A 20,210-nucleotide genomic window follows, 5' to 3' on the forward strand; every position below is an offset into this window, starting at 1 on the left:
GAGACGGGGTACTGTCACTCAATAGACAAGGCTTCTGGCCATGGCCTTAGCCTCTCCCTCCTAATCTCCTTTTTTTGCTCCCCCTCTCTTTAACCTTCAAGTGCATGGTCCAAGCCTAATCACTTGAAGCAAGTCCTCAGCTTGAAGTGAGAATCTTGTATACACCGCTCCCCGTTAGCGCGACAGGTGGATAGAACTACTGAAGAAGAATCTCACTGTGGGTCTAGAATCAAAAGAGTCCTACTGCGGCCACTATCTGCCTCTCTAGGCATTAACATAACCAATAGTGAGGATTTAAGTGAACCTCTGAAGCAAGGCTTATTCTGAGCAGGGCTGGGAAGTTGTTATAAAATAAGAGCCGTAGGGTTGTCCTTGTAACCCTCGGGAGAAGGGAACTGTACTAGAAAATGAAATTATCTGCAAGGAGCTAATTAATAAAATATTTGAATCTAAAGTTGCCTGCTTGCGGATACCGGTGCATCACTACCTGTCAATAGTTGAATTGGCTCTAAAGAATAAATGTACGGCTGGGCCATATAATAGAAAAGATACATTAATCATTTGTCACAATTAATTAATACAAATGTAAAATACATAGTTTGCATGCCAAACTACTAATATACCTAGAACATTGTCCTTGAGCTTTTTAAGTAAAGCATCGGTTAGCTTCATTAATACAGATATCAAAGTGGAGGCAAGTATAGTCTTTATGGCAGTCCATAACCATTTACGGCAATATTTCTTTTTCAATGCAATTTTCTTTGGGGTTTTGCATTTACTTAACAGTCAGTGACACTCATAAACATGTTGGCCCTTGTGTGCAGTTATGTAGACTTTCTCACAACAGAATAAGGACCTTAAGCATGCGCCGCTGGAAATGATATATATCTGACTTGGTTCCCAAATGGTGGGAGAAATCTGACTTTAATTAAGTGATTTCTCTTGCAACCTGTCCAGGATTGGGTCAGGGAGTCCTTAGTAGCAACCGGCCCACTCAAACTACATAAATATATCCATGAAATGTTATTTACATGGGGGGAGCTTCCTCTCAGTTCAATAAAGAGCCATTGTGTTAGTCATGGTTCAGGGTGTCATGTCTGAGAGACCGGAGTGTCGGGAGGACTCATGGCCAGGGCGGTAAAAGGAAACAATCAATTTAGTTTTAGGTTAAAGTGCATAGAAATTGCAGGTCACAATCCATTGTTTGATCGTCATCTTTATTAGAACGCCAGAAAACCATGCCGACAAAGTTTCGACCCGGAGTTGGAAATGGATCAGAAATAGTTATAATCTGCTACAATCACCTCTGTTGGCTGAAACCACTTGCAAAACAATATGCTCGTTGCGGTCACTGTGAACCTTGTAAAGGATCTCAAATTCATTATAATAATGATAAATTGATCATTTGTCTACTTTAGTTACTTCCTTCAAATTATACATCTCTTTCTTCCACGTAATTCACAACAGGACTAGAAATCTCATCTGCGCTCTAGCTCCTAGTGTTTGTAGCTCTTCCATTCAGTTTCCTAATTCCCATTTGAGTTGTGCTATTATTTTGCCAATATCTGGCCTTATCTGGTAAGAGAAGCTTTCATATGTTAAGACTTTTTCTTTTAGAGCTTGGATTAGAATTAGCTCTTGCACTGAATAGGTTAAAAGGTTGACTAGTACTCTCCTAGGAGATTTTCAAACTGGCTGGGATCCCTATGAATTTTCTGAATTTGCAAGTCAAGATTGAGATCATGTCTGCCCTGCAGGATTCCTCTCTTTAATAGTTCAATATGAATCTCTTTAAGTCATTAGACTCCGCTCCTTCTGGAATATTAAAAAATCTCAAATTGTTTCGCCTTGAGTGATTTTTTAACCTTTTGACGTCTTTGTTAAGCAGTCTATTTTGTTGTTTTAGTTACCCAATCTTCTGAATGTTTAACTGTAGTCCAAGGTTGGCTATTTCAAAGTTCTCTTCCAACACCCGTGTTCGCTCTGCAAGATCATCTTGTTTACCCTCTAAAGTGTGACACAAATCCCTGAATTTTCTTCTGATTATTTTCAGATGTGTTGAATCTTCTCATAATCTCAGCCTTGAGACCCAAAAGAATTTCCTCAAGTAGGCGTCAGACTTGTCAAACTTATTGGACTTATAAGACTTATTACTCACTAAAAGCCTCAGCATCTACTCTTTCCAATAAGCAGGCCAAAATGTTTTGGAACAACTGAGGTAATGTCATGGAGGAATTTGGAGAATATTCAGAACTCTAAGAAACAGATAAAATATATCTTACTAATGAAATAAAATGTAATCTAGAGGACCTACCCACTAAAAACTTGAACAAGAGTAGCGGAGATGTTGAGAAGCTTTTGAGAAAATTAGATAATTTACCACTAAAGACTTACAGGAGGGTTAATCTGATAAAAATGATAATTCTGCATAATTTGACATTCCTTTTTAATAGCAAACCCTTAGCATTCCTGAAAAATCAAATCAGCAAGATACAAGGTAAAGTAAGTAGTTTTGTCAGGGCATCCAAGGGCATTGGATTATCATGGAAAAAACACAGAAAGAAGCTTGCTGTGGGACGTCTGGCGCTACCGGACTTTCCGATATACTGCTATGCATTACAGTTTAAGAACAATTGGATGTTAGCCACTAAGCCAGATAATTTGTCTATAGGAATATTATATGCAGCAATGTTGAGTCATTTGGCCAAAGTAATTTTCTATATATGCTTGGGGATCAACATTTTTTAGGAAAGTACAATTACGCACCTGTACCTTGTCCGTAAGGATGAGGGTGCTATGGACAATTTCTTATTTTCTTTTTTTTCTTGGATCATCTTTACTTCGACACAAAATGTCATAAAAGAAGTCACAATAAAATTTCAGCACAAATCACTACAATTTTAGGATAAAAAACTATGGACAATTATGATGTGGGGGCTCCTCCTCAATAATGTTGACGATGAGGGTGAATCTAGATCGGGGGATGGCTCAGATGATGAGGCGTGATTGGACCCGCTATTCCTATGTATAACTGATGAGACACGAGGTCCAGTAGCAGGAGATGCTAGGTACTGAGCGGGTGCAGGGCGTTGCGGGCGGTGTGCCATTGTCGCCCCACCCCCCTCCCAAGACCTATGGGGCGTGGATCTTTTTATTTACAAACTATACAGGTTCCTCTAAAGCAGAGGTAAATCCCTTAACTTGAAGGTTTGTTTCTTGCACTAACTTTTACACTGCAATTTTTAACTTTCACGTCCTCTGGTAGGGTGGACCTTAGCACGCCCACACCGCCGAGGTACACAACCTATGGTCCTGAAGAAAGCCCAGTAATTCCACACATAAGGGTTGAAACATGTCGACCCCACTTTAAGTGGAAATAACCAATACATTATTTGGCACATTTCTCTACACATATTTTAACCTTGTCAGGCTGACCATTGAATAACATTTTTTTTCTTTATGGTACAGTCCTTTGACAATTTTAATATCACATATTTTTTTCACATCACTGTCACAAAAAATCCAGCTCCGCAGTATTCTGGCGTAGCACACCAGGGAGGCACTCAGCTTCTCCGGGTGGGCCCGATGATGAAGCATGTCACCACCCAGGGTGGTGAGTGAGGGCTTCTAAGAAAATTCCTAGTGATTTCCAATTTGAATCCTATAGGAAGAACTTCATCTCTGGTTTTGTGCTTATTTCCTTTTTTGACACTCTTGTTGTTTAACTGATGAGACAGCCAAGTGAGGTATCAATGCATTATTTAACCATTTACCTGGCTTGATGACTTGGACCTGTTGTGATACTGTCCCCTTCCCAGAAATTTCTCAGCTCCTTCTGTTCTGCCATGTGTCCTACTGAACTGCCATAATACGGAACTATGGTATTCTTGCATATGTATGCTTTAGATCATGCACTGCTTGTTTTGTTGTACTTCTTTGCTAAACCGAAATATAACAATGTATTTGAGAAAATGAATATAAGATTAAAGATGCTAATGGCAGCTCTACAAATGTGGGTTTACTTAAGGAAAGTATTTGACATTCCTTACTACTCATATTTTGCTCCAACCTTGGTCTCTTCCAAAATTCCAGAATGTTTGAAGAATCAACTTAACAGATCTCTTAGATAAGCAGCATTTAATAATTGGGGTACTTAAGAGATGGAACAAGTTTTACAGACCAGGAGACAATTTCACCACTAACAAGTGGAGAACTGTCCAGATTTAAGTACCACCAGTTACAGTCATGGTGGTCCTCACTAAAATGGACTGGAGAGGACAATGGAGTATGCAAAGGTATGATTAAAGTCAGGGTTAAGCCGAAGAAATAAAGTCACTCTTTGGTATTAGGAGATCCTTCAAGCTGGAGATAACAAAAGTCCAGAATCATATCTAACCTGAGAAGATGACTTGCTAGAGATGGAGAGAAAGAAATTATGGCAAGTATGTTTGAATACGCTTTATTCTACAGTGAAATTGGCTGCATTAAAGTGGGATCACTCTTTTGCTCTCCATATGGTTTATTGGACTCTACAAAAGCTAACTAAGTTTGTACATGAGGTACCGAGATGCCCGCAGTGTAAAGTACTAAGGGTGATGACAAAAGGTAAACCGGCCTCTAGTATTATTTGGAAAGGACCCAAATATTAAGTATAGTGCACAATGATAGTCAGACAAGAATTGTATTTTAAAAGGTACTTCTGGTGAGAAGAGATGTATGTAGAAAATGGAGGTAAAAAAATCTCCAATCTTTTGCAGAGTGGATCAAGTATGTTAATTACATCAGTCAATTGGATATAGCATGTGATCCAAATTGTTTAGAAAAAGTTTTAGGAAGGACAATGTTTAGTGGCAATCTGGTCTGATGAGTCCTATCATTACACCTCATTTACTGCACTAAGTGGTTGGTGCCAGAAAAATAATTAAGCCAGTTTCTTTTTGTAGAAGGAAATATGCAACGAGAAACTGATGGTGGAATGAGAACATAAAAAAGTTTCGAAATATAGATAGTTTTAGATATTTTTAACAAATGTTTTACTGACTGAGATCAGCATGATTCAGAGAAATACATTCTTTGCTGGTCCAAAGACTACTATGTTCTTTTTGTTCGGTCATCTGGATACCTCGGACATGAGAAGGGCTGTGGTTTGTTGGGAGGAAAATTCGGATAGGTTGGATGATCCATACTGAACTTAAACCCTTCTAAAAACTGGTAATATCAGACAATTCCTCTGCAGCCCCGTGCTTCTTGTTGCAGGTGATGTGTCTTCTCGGAGGAGCTCCGAAGCTGCAGTGCGAGGTCCTGCGTCATCGTCGAGGTTCCTGTCAACAAGAGGTTGGCAAAACAAGGGCCTGCGTCAGCGATGCATTGTGCAACAATGGTGCAGATAAAGCTGCGAGGCTGCAAAGTGAAGTCCTTGTGGCAAGAAGTCCAGGCAGCAGAGGCGATGGATCGGTCCTGCTCTGGGTTGCACTGCACAGCAGATGGGATGCGTCAATTCTGCTGGATCCACAGATGGGCAGGAAGAGCACATTCAGACCCACTTCCAAGGGTCCACTAAGGGGGTGGTGCCACTTGGCAGAGTAGAACTCAGGATTTCAGGGTCCAGGTGTTGGATTCAAGGTTGGTAAAGCATTCTGTCCCTGAGGCTCTAGTCAGGAGGCAAGCAATAACTATTGTTGTCACTCTAGGATCCTGGGTTCAACAGATGTAGTTCCAATTGTTCTCACCCAGACAAGAGGCCAGCAGTTAGCAGTCCGCAGGTCAGCACAGCAGGGCAGCAGTCCTTCAGAGCACCAGTCCAGCAGTGCTCCTTTCTGTCAGAGTATATAGGACCAGAAGTGTTCTGAAGAGTTGGTGTCTGGGATCGGTATTTATACCTGGTGCCTCCTTTGAAGTGGGAGAAGCTTCTAGAGGTGTCCCTTTCAGGTGCACAGGTTTCCTGCCACCCTTGCCCTGGCTGGCTTCAGACTGACTACAGGGCAGGGGTATGCCATGATTTCTGAAGGCAGGATACAGCCCATTCAAGTGTAAGTAGGGCTGTGCCTAGTTCTGCCCTCCCATTCTGTCAGTGATGGCCCTTCCAGGTACACCTAAGCGCTTAATTGTGCGTGTCTGTCTAGGAGGAATACACAAAGCCCAACTACACCTATTCATGTGACCCAGAAACAGGCTGCAGGCACTAAATGGGTAAGGCAGGAAAATGCCAACTTTCTAAAAGTAAAAATTACCTATGACGTTCTGTCTAGGACAAGGTCAGCACTACCCTGTTGCACTCATTCTAGAGTGCTTACATTTTTACGTAATTAAATTCAACAATGTGTAGCAATTCATCAACTAATCATCTGCTTAATCATAATTTAAGCCAATAGTGTCAATCATGAAAATAAGTAGGTAAATAAATGTCTCTGATGTCCAACGGTATGTGATGCTTCTTTTTTATTCAAAGATGCAAGGTAAAACGAGCCATCAATTTCACTGTGCATAGTTACGATGATTCCCAATGCATTTCGGGTGAAAAACTACACCCTTCTTCAGGGGACAATCTATAACAAACATAATCATTGTCAATTTTAAGACATTAGTTCACTGTACATAGCCTCATATGCTAAAGGAAGTGTGGATTCTATGCATGTGCATACTTTGTCAATGAAAATCAATTGTAAAGATAATGACAAAGACCAAATATAAAAGTGGAAAGCAGGGCAGTCCATAGTCTGGTTAATCACATAGCAAAGTGTGGTGTGTGCAAGTCTGATTCTAGTCAAAACATCTATTGGTGATGGAATTAGTTATTAATTAAATTTGTGCACCGAAGAGGTAGTGAATGACCATGTTGAGTTCGTGCATCGCTCGTGCATAAGCGCTAGTTATGACCTCAGTAGATAGATCATTGTTACCTGATCGCACTGTGGTGCAACTCGTCCGAAGTGCTCCTAAGGTTTCTTAATCGAGTGGCGTCTGTGAAAGATTGCAGAGGTTTTAGCCAAACCTGCAATTGTGCACTAAAACGATAACGCTACCTAAGTGCAAAGTGAAACTCACCTGTCTACCGGTGAGACATTGAACTTTCTAAAAGTGGCCTTTGTCAAATTGTAATTTAAAATCCAACTTTACCATAAAAGAGGATGTTTCATTATAATGAGAGACACGAAACATGAAATTCATACCTGTTCTCATTTGGCGGCTACAGCTTATTAAATGTATTAAGGTAATGCCAATGTTCTGCTATGGGAGAGGTAGGCCTTGAAGTAGTGAAAAATGAATTTAGACATTTTCCTTACCAGGACATGTAAAACTTAAAGGTACATGTCCTGCTTTTTATACACATTGCATACTTCCCTGTGGACTATTTAGGGCAGAGGTCCTCAAACATTTGTAGTTTGAGCCCCCCCCAGCTGACTTTTTGTTGATGTTGGGCCCCCCTACCACCTGACAGAAATTTCTGGAATCTGGTACACTACATAATACACCGCCATGCGCATATCACAGGCCATATCCAGCAAATAATGTTCTACACAATAAGAGTGCTTAGTAAACTGCAGGTTTGTGAGTGGAGGGTTAGAAGAGGGGAAAAAGGGTTGCTTTTATATAATGCTTGCTTACCTCGGATGAGGTGTTGACGTGCATTTTGGCGAATAGTATGCTATTCTGGGACCAATAAAGATTAGTGGTGAATTAGTATAGTGGAATAAGAAATTTGAGAATTGAACATATTAGTTTGTTATTTTGATTGAAAAGGATAGTAGAGGGATAGGAGTGTGAAGGATTTTGATTTTCTTTGGGGGGGGGGAGGTAAAGCAGCACAGACAGAAGCAGTGCAAACGAGACAGACACATCACCAACAACAGCACTGCAAGCTTTACACACACACACACATACACACAAACAGGTGCAGCGCAGACAGCAGCAAAGCAAATCTCAGTCACATAGAACAAGTACTGTAAAAAAGGCACAAGTGTATTTCTCAAATAGACGGTGTAAGAATAAACAGTCCAAGCTTTCATCAAGCACAACGAACATGCGTGGTATCAGAAACAGAACTATAAGCTTACTTATGCAAAGACAACATATACACCCAGAATGGAGCAGTGAAAACTTTCATTAACTAAATAATACAACTTGATTTGCAGCAGGAAATACTCTCACCAAGCAAAGAACAAGTACAGCAAATGCAGCACTAAGTCAAGTGTCCTTATCCAGGCAAGACAGGCAGAGCACAGGCAGCAACACAGTAAGATTGCCTCACACATGTGGCTGGACAGCTCAAGCAGCAGCAGGGCAAACATGGAATGTACATGGAATGTCCAGCAGCATCAGCAGAGCCTCAAACATCCAAAGAACCAGAAAAGCACAAACGAGAACAGTATAGATACCCCTCACACCAGAAATAAGTAAAAGAAAGTAAGCAGCATTAGTCACGCTACTGCAGACAATAGATGCATGAGGCCAGAGCATCCATCCACAAAATGAGAGGAAACTTTGGCCATGTATGTAGGGACCACAGGGAAAGAAGGAGGGGAGATGCACTTGAACATCCCCTTTTCCAACGCAGGGAAAGCAATACCTAGCAGATGCTGGTACCTGTCTGTAGAGAATTCTTTTGGAAGGGTCTACTCTACCAATGAGAAAGAAAGGCTGTGGGGTGGGGGGGAAGACATTTTTTACTGAAAATAGTCACTGTTGGGGCTCAGCAGTGCAGACAAACCTGCCATCGCTAGGCATTAATAAAACAAACATCAGTAAAGCCTTTTGTCTTGTGTTTTTTAGGTGTATGTGTTGTTTGTTGGAATGGGTGTATGTTGTTAGATAATAATCAGAAACCACACTTCCAGAGATGTATATGCAAACATACCACTCCCAGAAGCAAACATACATGCAGAGCAAAAAACACAGATACACATGCAACCAGAAAATCCATATTGGCACTAGGTGGATGTTGGTTAGATACCTGGATGGATGGATCGATGGCTGAATGACTGTATACAAGGATAAATGGATGGCTGCCTGAGCACAAAATGGATGGGTAAGGTTATATACATGAATGCATTCACTTTGTGTATCGATATAGGTTTAAGTTGTTGGAAGAATGGGTGGATGTGAATGGATGGTTAGGTGCTTGGGTTATGAACACATGGGGATGAACCAAACAAAAGGACGATCAGTTTTATATACTATCACTTCATGTTCAAGCAATGTATACAGGCATTTAAATATGAATGATAAAATCAGAATACATATTTAGCACTAACTATACCAACAAAAAAAGAAATTAGCATATACAGTGGACAGTGACAGAGCTATTAATCCAACAGAAGAGCCCTTGAGTCCGGAACCCATAACATGGCTCATGAATATACTTCAGTCTTCTTCGTACAATACCCTCTGATTTCATCACAAGACCGGAGGCTACATTATGCATACAACTTTAATGCAGATCCCAGCAGCCGCATCACAATGGAAAGTTCCAAACAGAACAAAGGCAACAGCTAAAAGCCATGAGTCAACAACATACAGCCTCTTTTAATTGCGGCTCCCAAGCAGATAAGTCTATCTTTACTCTTCTTATCATCTCTGTTTATTGATCTCTTTGAGAGTTTTAGTCATTGATTTACTGTATTTTGGGGTTCTGTAGACTTTAGTATGAGTCTGTTCTTATGGTGTGGCACTTTCCTTCCCCCATGATCCCACACCCCCTTTCCACTACCAATTTCCAATCTATGGAAATTCCCTCATTGCAACCCCCCCGCGCGATTGTGTGGGTCTAATGACTTTGATTTGTGGTGTCTAATGACTCTGTTTTAATCTTTGCCGATTCCTCTCCTTTGAATCCTTAAATTGATAATCCTCGTTCCCTTTCTACCCGTGTAAACCGTGCTTAGCACATCTTCGCTGGCGATATACATCGTTCTTATAATTTTGGTAAGTATCCTTATTTTCCTAACCTTTAGTTTTCTTCGTTTCTTTCCGCTTTCCCTCGCGCTCAGCAACGCGAGTCTCTGCCGTATTCAAGGAATGACCCTTAGCAACAGCGACGCCGCGTCGTCGGGTTGCTAAGGGCACTTCCTTTATTTCGCACACGTCCACGAAGCTTCGGGGCGTTTCTATAGCAACCCTGCACGCGTCCACGAAGCTTCAGGGCGTTTCTATAGCAACCCTTCTTCCCTGCTAACGCTCGTCTTCACCGGCAAGCGACAGCTGTTGCCTTCAAAGCGTTTAACTATCCGATTAAAACCCTCGCTATTTGAGGATTTTCAACTTGATTCAAAGCAAGGACTCTTTCAATCCTGACCTTTAAAATTGACACATTACTGATCTTTAAAATCGACACATTACTATATTAAGCAATGTCCAGCTCTGGCTCCGAAGAGGCTTCTGCCCCCTGTCAAGAGGTCTCCACTGATAAATTCAAAAAATTACTCCAATCTGAGGGGAGATTGTCCCTGACTGAACCTCCTTCTACTATTATAAGTTCTAAACGTCCCATTCAACAAAATGACACAGTCTCTGGCAAAAGACTAAGAAAGAACAACAATATTAATATGAGCATGGGAGGTCTTAGCACCTCATCTATGGTTAGAGATCCTAGTACCTCAAGGAATGAGGGAGGTCTTCGCACCTCAACTGGTTTGGGTGCCCTTGGCGGCACAAAGAATAACGGTGCCCGAAGCGACACACATGTTAGGAATGCTCATTACGACGACGATCGTGACTCAGATGACTCTGAATTTATAGACGAATATGTTCTCGATCTTAATGACCAAGACCATGACTTTGGGGATGGTCTAGATAATACAGACTCATCCAGTAAATATGTTATATGTAACCCTTTGGGTGAGGAGATGCTTTCCCCTCAAAACTTAAGACATCCACGAAGCTCTGAGTGGTACCCTCAAGAACATGTTTCCAAGTTTGTTAAAAAATGGATTAGATATCCCTTGGAGAGGGAAACTCGTAACATCTTGAGAGCAGAATGTTCCAGACCCTCGGTTGGGGATAAGACCTGTTACACCCCAAATCTTGATCCTGACTTGATCAAATTCCTTTTTAAATTGGGATGTGACCCTAGGAAGGGTATCGAAAAATCCTTTAAAACCTGTCAGGATTGTCTTCTCGACGTCCTTGGCCCTCTCACAAGAATCCTCGACTCTGCAGAGGAGTCCCATCTAGAAGGGACCCACCTTGATACCGAGCTCATTAGAGGATGGAGCCAAAGAGCTATTATTCTCTTGGGAAATGCTAATACAAGCATTAATGCTGAGAGGCGTAGAGTGGTTCTCACTCGTATTAACCCTAAACTCGCCGATCTTGCTGATAAAGAGCCCTCTAATAGCCAAAAAGGACTTCTCTTTGGCGAAGATTTAATTAAATCCCTCGGCAAGTATTTTTCTACATTCACTGCCTTAGACAGAGCGCAACAAAACATGCGCAAGGTTTTTAATACTGGAAATGGCCTTTTTGGAAGGGCCAGAAGACGCGGCCAACCTTCCGGCCGTTTCTCTCAGAGGCCCAATTTCAGATCTCGTGGAGGTGGCAGAGGCTACCCTCAATACCAACAATACCAACAATATCAATATTCTAGTCCGCAATTCTACCCTCAAAGAGGCAGAGGACAACGTGGCAGAGGATTCAGAACACGTGGGTCAAACACCCAAACCAACCCCTCAGGTGAGTGCTTCCCCTCTACCTTCCCTTTCTTTCCCCTCAAAGGTGGGCGGGAGACTGAAGTATTTCGTAAAAAATTGGGAATCCATCACTCAGGATCCTTGGGTTCTAAGCACTGTAAGGGGTTTTACGATAGATTTCGATCAAGAACCTACTCCGCTTTCTCTCCCAAAATGTATTCCAATGTCCCAGGTTCAACAAGCCATAATAGAAGAGGAAATCTCTTCTATGATTCAAAAAGGTGCAATCTTGGAGGTCCCTATGGATCTCATAGGTTTTGTGAGCAACCTTTTTTTGGTCAAAAAGAAAGACAAGGGTTGGAGACCGGTTATAAACCTTCGCCAAGTAAACAGATTCATTTCCTACAGGCATTTCAAGATGGAGGGTATTCACCTCCTGAGAGATCTTCTCCTAGAAGGGGACTGGTTGGCCAAACTAGACCTCAAGGACGCCTATTTTACTATCCCCATGGCCAAAGTTCATCAACGTTTTCTCCAATTTCTTTGGAAAGGTCGATTGTACCAATTCCAAGCTCTACCATTTGGTCTCTCTTCCGCACCATGGTGCTTCGCGAAAGTGATGAGAGCCGTTGTTTCTCACCTAAGATCAAGGGGTGTTCGTCTAATTATCTATCTAGACGATATTCTAATTATGGCACAAGAAAAGTCGCACCTAATTCGAGACCTGGATTTTACGATGAAACTCATAGAAAGTCTAGGTTTCATCATAAACAAGGAGAAGTCTCACTTGACTCCCTCAAAATCACTGGAATTTCTGGGCTTCACAGTCGATACCACCCGTTGTCTCCTCCTTCTTCCTTCGAAGAAAATCTTAAAGATAAAGAAGCAAATAAAACATGCTCTAGGCAGACAGCCCCTCTCCCTCAGGGACTTAGCCAGGTTACTAGGTCTCCTCTCCTCTTCAATTCAAGCAATTTTTCCAGGGTCTCTCAATTATCGGGCTCTTCAGAGAGTCAAAGCAAGCGCCCTAAGATCAGGGCTTTGGTACGGAGATCAGATTTCTCTGGACTCAGATTCTCGTTCAGAGTTAACTTGGTGGCTAGACAATCTGGAGGCTTGGAACGGCAAAGCCATTTTTGGCTCTTCCCCGGAATTTGTACTAGAATCGGACGCCAGCCTTCACGGCTGGGGTGCTTGCCTCTAGGATTTAAACACTGGAGGACTTTGGTCCCAAGAGGAATCTCTCCGTCACAAACTATCTGGAGCTGACGGCCGGACTTTATGCTCTTATGAGCTTCAAGGATTCCCTTCAAGGAAGATCTATCCTGTTGAAAATGGACAACATGTCGGCAGTGGCTTATATCAATCGTCTAGGAGGCACGAGATCTGCGGATCTCTCGGATCTAGCGAAGAAACTTTGGATGTTTTGTCTGGAGCACAAGATTGCTCTAAAAGCAGAATACCTTCCGGGCGCTGCCAACTCATCCGCGGATTGGAACTCCAGGTTCCTTATAGATTTCCGCGATTGGAAGCTGAACCCTCTTGTCTTCAGGACCTTGAACCACGTTTGGGGTCCTCTCGAGGTGGATCTCTTTGCAAGCAGACTCACCTCCCAACTTCCGGATTATTTCAGCTGGATGCCCGACCCGGGTGCTCGAGCATTCAACTCTTTCCTCCAGTCCTGGAAGGATGTTCGAGGTTATGCCTTTCCCCCCTTTGCGATGATTCAGAGAGTCCTCCAGAAGGTGAGACAAGAACAATGTCTCCTAACCTTGATAACTCCCTTCTGGCCCTCCCAAGCTTGGTTTCCGACTGCTCTGGAACTAACTTGCAGCATTCCTTTTTTAATCCCGTCTCTGGAAGATCTTCTCACAGATTCAGACGGTCGAATTCGTCCCCTTATTCTCAATCAGACTTTGTCCCTTCTTGCTTGGAAAGTGTCAGGAGATCTAACGAGATCTCAGGACTTTCGGACACGGCTTCAGTTCTCCTCAAGGAGTCTTGGGCCCCAGGCACACATTACAGATACAATAGAATCTGGAAACTGTGGGTTTGTTGGTGCATGGAAAGGGACCTGGATCCCTTGGAGGCTCCTATTGTTGACGTGACCAATTTTCTAGTCGAACAATTTGAAAGAGGACTTAGTTATAGATCCATTAATTGCTTTAGGTCCGCAATTTCTGCGGGACATACCCTCGTCAATGGCAAAACCATTGGGAAAAATGTTATCATTTGTAGGGTTATGAAGAGTATTCGTCTCAAAAGACCCCCTAGACCCAAGTATGACATACTTTGGGATGTTAATTTGATTCTTCGTCTCTTTAGATATTGGCCTTCTAATTCTCTCCTCAATAGGAAGTATCTTTCTATTAAACTCGCTACCCTTTTTATGCCTAGTTTCCTGCAGAAGATCCTCAGATATCCGTTGTCTGGATATTTCCTATCGTTCTTACAATATTTTTGGCGTTAAATTTGAGATTCATAGTCGTACTAAAACCATGTCTGACTCCATATTTTATCCACGTTTTGATCTTCATCCTAAACTCTGTGTTGTCGAGTGCATGAAAGAATATGACCTTAGAATGTCCGATCTCCGTCCAGTTGGCGTCAATCAACTACTTATCTCTTTTGTTAAACCTCATAAGGGTATTAGTTCCCCTTCTATTGCTAGATGGATTAAAATCGCTATGAAACTAGCCGGAGTTGATCTATCAATATTTCAGGCTCATTCCATGAGAGGTGCTATGGCTAGCAAATCTCTTTGGTCTGGAGGTAAGTTGGATGATATTTTGAAAGCTGCTGATTGGTCCAATGCAGGTACTTTCGCTCGTCATTATTGTAAACCCATCCAACACATGTCTGATGCTGTTCTAGGAAGCTTCCAACATGCATAATGTAGCCTCCGGTCTTGTGATGAAATTGCGATTCTCATATTTACATGACTAGAGAATCTGGATTTCATTAAAGACTCGGAGGCTGACATTATCCCTCCCTCCCTCCTCACGAGGCATTCAATTTATTATTGCTATATTTTTACTAGTATATTCTATTGTAATGTAATGTTACCTTGATTTATGACCTTTGAATTTGTTCTTTCGGATGTCTCTTGAGATCCTTTAGTCTAATTGCCTTTTTCTTTTCAGACAATGCCTGATTTGGACTTCGCCTTCTACGTCCTGTTTCACTTCTTCTTTGGACCTTCTCCAGTCAAGTTATGCGATCTCCTTGTTCCGAAGACTCTACTTCAACATTTGAACTTTGAACTTTATCTTCTTGTCCTCATTTAAAAGAGGCTGTATGTTGTTGGCTCATGGCTTTTAGCTGTTGCCTTTGTTCTGTTTGGAACTTTCCATTGTGATGCGGCTGCTGGGATCTGCATTAAAGTTGTATGCATAATGTCAGCCTCCGAGTCTTTAATGAAATCCAGATTCTCTAGTCATGTAAATATGAGAATCGCAATTTCATTGGACATCTCGCTTAGTATCAGTCATTTCAGATGCAGTGACAGGCAAGGAGTCTTCTCTGCTATGAAATCGAACGCAAAGGAACAGGACTGTCTGTTCGTTAGCTTTCCGTTTTAGCAGAGGAGCGTTCCTGCCTCCCACTGCAGCTGAAGCACTTCAGCTGTACCAATTAACCCCCTCCTGGGACGGTGAACTGTTAGCTCTTAAAAGACAAACGTCATGCCCCATAATTTCCCCTCCCTCCCCCCTCCAACCCTCTAATGAAAAGAAATTCCCATTTGAAATGGGTGAAGACTTTGATGCGGGACAGTGAAAGACAACAAAGGAAAGATTTTAGGGTGGCGTGTGCGCCCCCCCCCTGAGATGGTGTTGCGCGCCCCACAGATTGAAGAACTCAGATTTAAGGCTTACCCTAGGGGTGACTTACGTGTATTCAAAAGGAAGAGTTGGGCCTGGCAAAAGGTTTATTTTGCCAGGTCGAAATGACAATTTAAAACTGCACTCAAATGCTGCTGGCCTGAGACATGGTCAAAAAGATACTTAAGTGGGTGGCACAAGAAGTGCTGCATGTCCAATAGCAGCATTTAATTTACAGACCCTGGGTACATTTAGTGCCACTTTACTAGGTACTTACTAGTAAATTAAATATGCCAGTTGGCTTTAAGCTAATTCCACCACGTTCCAGGAAGAGAGCACTAGCACTTTAACACTGGTTAGAAGTGGTAAAGTGGGCAGAGTCCTAACACCAACAAAAACGAGATCAGCAAAAATAGGAGTGGTGACATTCTCCAGGTGGGACTACGCAACTCCTCGCTACCAAGATTTAAGGTACGCTTGCTCAGTGGGCCTAACTGGGTTAATCGTGGTCAGCCTGAAATTGTGACATTGCCCTTGGCTAGCGCGACCAGATATTCATAGTTGGAGATTTGTGCTTTTGGGCGCTATTTTTAACGTAAACCTTTAAAATTGCATATCTCCGGTTCTACTGTTTGGATCTTTTTTGTTTGGTCTTAAATTATTTATTAAAATGTACTCTATGTTTCTAAATTGGTGTGGAAATTTTCTTCTGTTGTGTTTCACTTTGTTACTGTTAGAAGTCCTGCATAATAATTTCACACATTGCCTCGAAGTTAGGCCTGACTGCTCTATGCCTAGCTACCAGGGAGTTGAGCACAGGTTAATTTGGGGTTTTCTTGTGACTTCACCCTGATCAGGACTGTGGTTTCTGCTTGCTTAGACTTCTACCCCCCACCCCATCAGTAACCCAATTTCTTACATGGAGCATGTCCTCATTTACTAAAAATGTGCTTTAAAGAGAGCAACTATTGATTATGCAGTGCACATTTTTGTCTGATTAGAAATATCTGTGTATCTGGTATTCCATCGACAAGTTTTCTTTTGTTTATATAGAATTGGTTAAAAGCGGTCAGCAACAAAATAAACTAATTTCAATCAGGTGGACGGTACTAAAATCTTGGCAGACACTAAAATCCTTTGCTCTTGAGATGTGATCCTCTGAGATGATTAAACTCCATAAGACGCTTAATTATCAAAGTAGCTGCACACATATATCAAATAAAGCTGCAAGGGGTACAGCGTGTTCATTATTCTTTTAACAAGAGATATAAGGCAAGTGATTGTATTTTACTTGTTTAACTTCGCTGCACAAGGACAGACGTGACATACTTTTACAGATTTGATTTTTTATACTTAAAGTTTTTTATAGGAAGATCCCAATCAGTACCAATAGAATGTCACACTATCAGATGTGATTCAATAAATGAGGTTGCTGGTTCCTGGACTAGGAAATAGAATATGGTTTCTACCTGCCCTGTATTTCCAGATTTAATCTGTTTTGGCACGTTTTATACCCAGGGACTTGTTTGTTCATTTTATGCTATCATTATAAGACTCTCCAGGAACTCAATGTGCTCCAAAACAGAGCTCATGTGAAATGCTATCACTCCCAACCGACTCCTCCACTGAAGGGATCAGAAATATAGGCCTATTCTTAAAGAATGTCATGTATGCGATGGCCATGTTTGGTGCCTTAATAAGTACTACATTATATAAATGAATTTTCATCATTTCAGCAACTGATCATTTTAAAGAGGAGGAATGTGTGTTTGCAGTTTGGAACATGGCATCTCATACATATCCTCTTTGTAATTCCAAAGTCTTTCATTTTTTGTGAGCTCTGGGACACCTCAGCTAAAGAAGATTGGATTGTAAGTGTCTGACCCTCCCCCCAACCTCCATACGACCAGCAAATTTCAAAAACTAGCAGTGGTGCCTCATAAACTCCCTTAATGGACCCCAATGCCATTTATAGGTCTCACTAAGGCAGCGCTTGAGACATGCTGTATTCAGAATATGGGATTTAAGCTCTGCTCATCTTCCGCCCCCGTATTTAATGGGCTCCTATGATTATCTTTTGGAATGCTTCTTTTTTGTTGCTTAATTTCTTTAGTAGTTGCTCCTTATTCGCTCCTTTTCGACTGTTGTAACCTCCCATGATGACTGCCTATGTTACATGTGACCTTACTTTGTAGTTTTAGCTACAGTTTCTGAGCACTCTTTTGTTAATTACTTCTTCGTCGTAGCTTGGCATTGCAGGCAAGACAGCTATGCACTTCCCTGATCGCACTTCCCTGACGCGTACTTCCCTGACGCGTACTTCCCTGGCGGGTATCTTCCCTGACGGGTATCTTCCCTGACGCGTACTTGTCATTTTAGTTGAGTTTTTTTTGTTTTGGTTGCATTAGTGTGTGCTGCTCCATAAAAGAGCGTGCAAGGCAACATTCTATTTTTTTTTGCAGCGCAGCCTGCCATGCTTGATCTTTAACAATGGTGGCTACGGGTCTTTACTTTTGTTGCACGCGGCTCGCCAAACTCAATGCTTGTGGCTCTATGGCGACTAGCATGAGCTCTGTATTGAATCACAGCACCAAATAATTCAATACTGCTGCACCCTTCACCACAGTGAGAGGACATCAGCGTCCCAGTGAGGGTGCACGTGATGCAGGTTTGGAAGGAACATAGCAGTCAGGACACCACCAAAGTAAACACAACTGCCCATCTCCTGGCAAACCAGCCCCAGCTTGCGCATTAGACACTGAGCATTGGTGCACTGCTGTAGGTTGCTGTTCTATGGGCAAAATAAAAGTCTGGCCCAGCAGGGAGCAGGTAAGAGGCAGCCAGAGCACAGGAAACACTGGGGAAGTTCAAGGGCAGTACAGTAGAGGGAGGATAGGTTAACGCTCATAGTAGCTGGCCGTGCACAGCCAGCGCTTGTGGCTCTACAGTGTCTAGGGTGAGTTCTGTATTAAGTCATCAAATTGTTCAAAACTGCTGCCCCCTTCACCACAGCAAAAGGACACCAGTGTCTCAGGGAGGCTACACACGCTGATGATGGGAAGGAACATAGCTCTAAAAGCATGCAATCCGGAGGCGGTTGCAAGAGCATAGTAGTGCTTTCCTCTTCAGAGAAGTGGCACACCCCAATTGCACCCAAAGTCTAATATTAATTAATAGCTGTTATTCATTGTTTATGTTCAGTCGTATCAGTATCACAGGATTGCTTCCCTTACCCTTATAAGTGTTTCAACTGATTTTCTTGATAATGAAAATAACATGTTCCTGTATGCATGCTCGGATGGTTCTCAGCGCAGGACGCTTCCAGGAGTTGTTCCCAACACTTTGCAGACAGCTAAACTGTTACCCACTCCCTGCTCGTCCTCCTAACATCCCCCTTTTCCTCTCTCAACAGCTGCTTAAACTAATTGCCATTCAAGCAGGAGGAGCTGCAAGCATTCCTACCCCTTCTAAACTTTGCAAGTAGCTTTCCCACGCACTAGCAAACACGCAGCATTTATTAAATCAGCACGTGCTCCTGACTCCCATTTCTGCACAGCATTTCTACATTCACACGCTCGCAGTTGCATCCCTTTCCCCTTGCTTTATTATTTATTTATTTTTTCAACCCAGAGTACCTCCCAAATATCGCCAGTATATCAAGGAGGCTAATAAGCGATGCTCTTGGGGACGTAATGTAGAGAAGAAGATCATCCGCGTATTGGGATATTTTATACTTCCACTACAACAACCACCTCATTCCTCAAATGACTTGGTCTTGCCTGATCCAGGCCGCTAATGGCTCCAGAGCGAACGCAAAGAGGAGTGGTGACAGAGGGCATCCCTGACGGGTTCCCCAGCTCAGCTGGAAATCTGGAGATTTGCGGTTCTTTACTACCACTCGGGCCTTGGGTCGGAGTTAGGAGGCAAATCCATCCCGTGAACTCTGGCCCAAATCCTAGTTTGTCAAGGACCGCAAATAAGTAAGGCCATTCGACCATGTTGAACGCCATGGCAGCGTCTAATGATACCACCGCAGCAGGCTCCAATATGGTGTGAGCCCTGCTGAGCACACCGTGCAACCGGCGCAAATTAAGGGCAGTATTACGCCGGGGCAGAACGCCTGATTTGGTCAGGGTGCACTAAGGTGTTGATGACTTTGATCAGATGAGTTGCCAGCAATTTTGCAAGGACCTTGGGTTCTACGTTTAGGAGTGAGATTGGCCTGTAAGAGGAACAGTTGGTCCTAGGCTTGTCTTCTTTATGTATACTACTATATTAGCCGCCCGTTGATCATAGGGGAGCATTCCCTTCTCTCTACTGTCCAGTAACATAGCACGGAAATATGGGGCGAGTTTATTTGATTTCAATTTATATAGTTCAATTGGAATACCGTTGGGCCCTGTTGCCTTCCCTGAGTTCACACCCCTAATTGCCTGTGCTGCCTCCTCGTCTGTTACCGGGGATTCCAGGTATTTCCTGTTGTCGTCGGAGAGCTTGGGCAGCCTAATATCTGTACACTGTTCTCGCTTTAAGTGAATCTGCCAGTTGTGCTATATACTGTGTTGTATGGTCCGCAAACTTATCCGCTGTTCCCCGTGGGTCAGTTATCAAATCGGAGTCACCACCGTGTATTTCGGGCACTAATCGGGACGCCCACTCCCTCCTATCCAGCCATGCTATTAGCTTCCCAGCCTTGTCTCTGTGCGCATATATTCTACTCTGGACCTCTCTACTCTGCGCCCTGGCTCTATCCCTGGCAATGCTA

The 20,210-nt window shown here is 42.6% G+C and overlaps 1 protein-coding gene across 4 annotated transcripts in view; it reads right to left on the reverse strand.

The window, feature by feature from the left end:
- LOC147684886 (solute carrier family 68 member 1-like) overlaps positions 1-20,210 on the reverse strand; it is a 221,551-nt gene that overhangs the window by 77,493 nt on the left and 123,848 nt on the right. The gene's annotated exons all lie outside the window — the stretch shown is intronic.

The sequence above is a fragment of the Lissotriton vulgaris genome, chromosome 10 (assembly GCF_964263255.1).
Source record: "Lissotriton vulgaris chromosome 10, aLisVul1.2, whole genome shotgun sequence".
In the NCBI taxonomy this organism is placed as follows: domain Eukaryota; kingdom Metazoa; phylum Chordata; class Amphibia; order Caudata; family Salamandridae; genus Lissotriton; species Lissotriton vulgaris.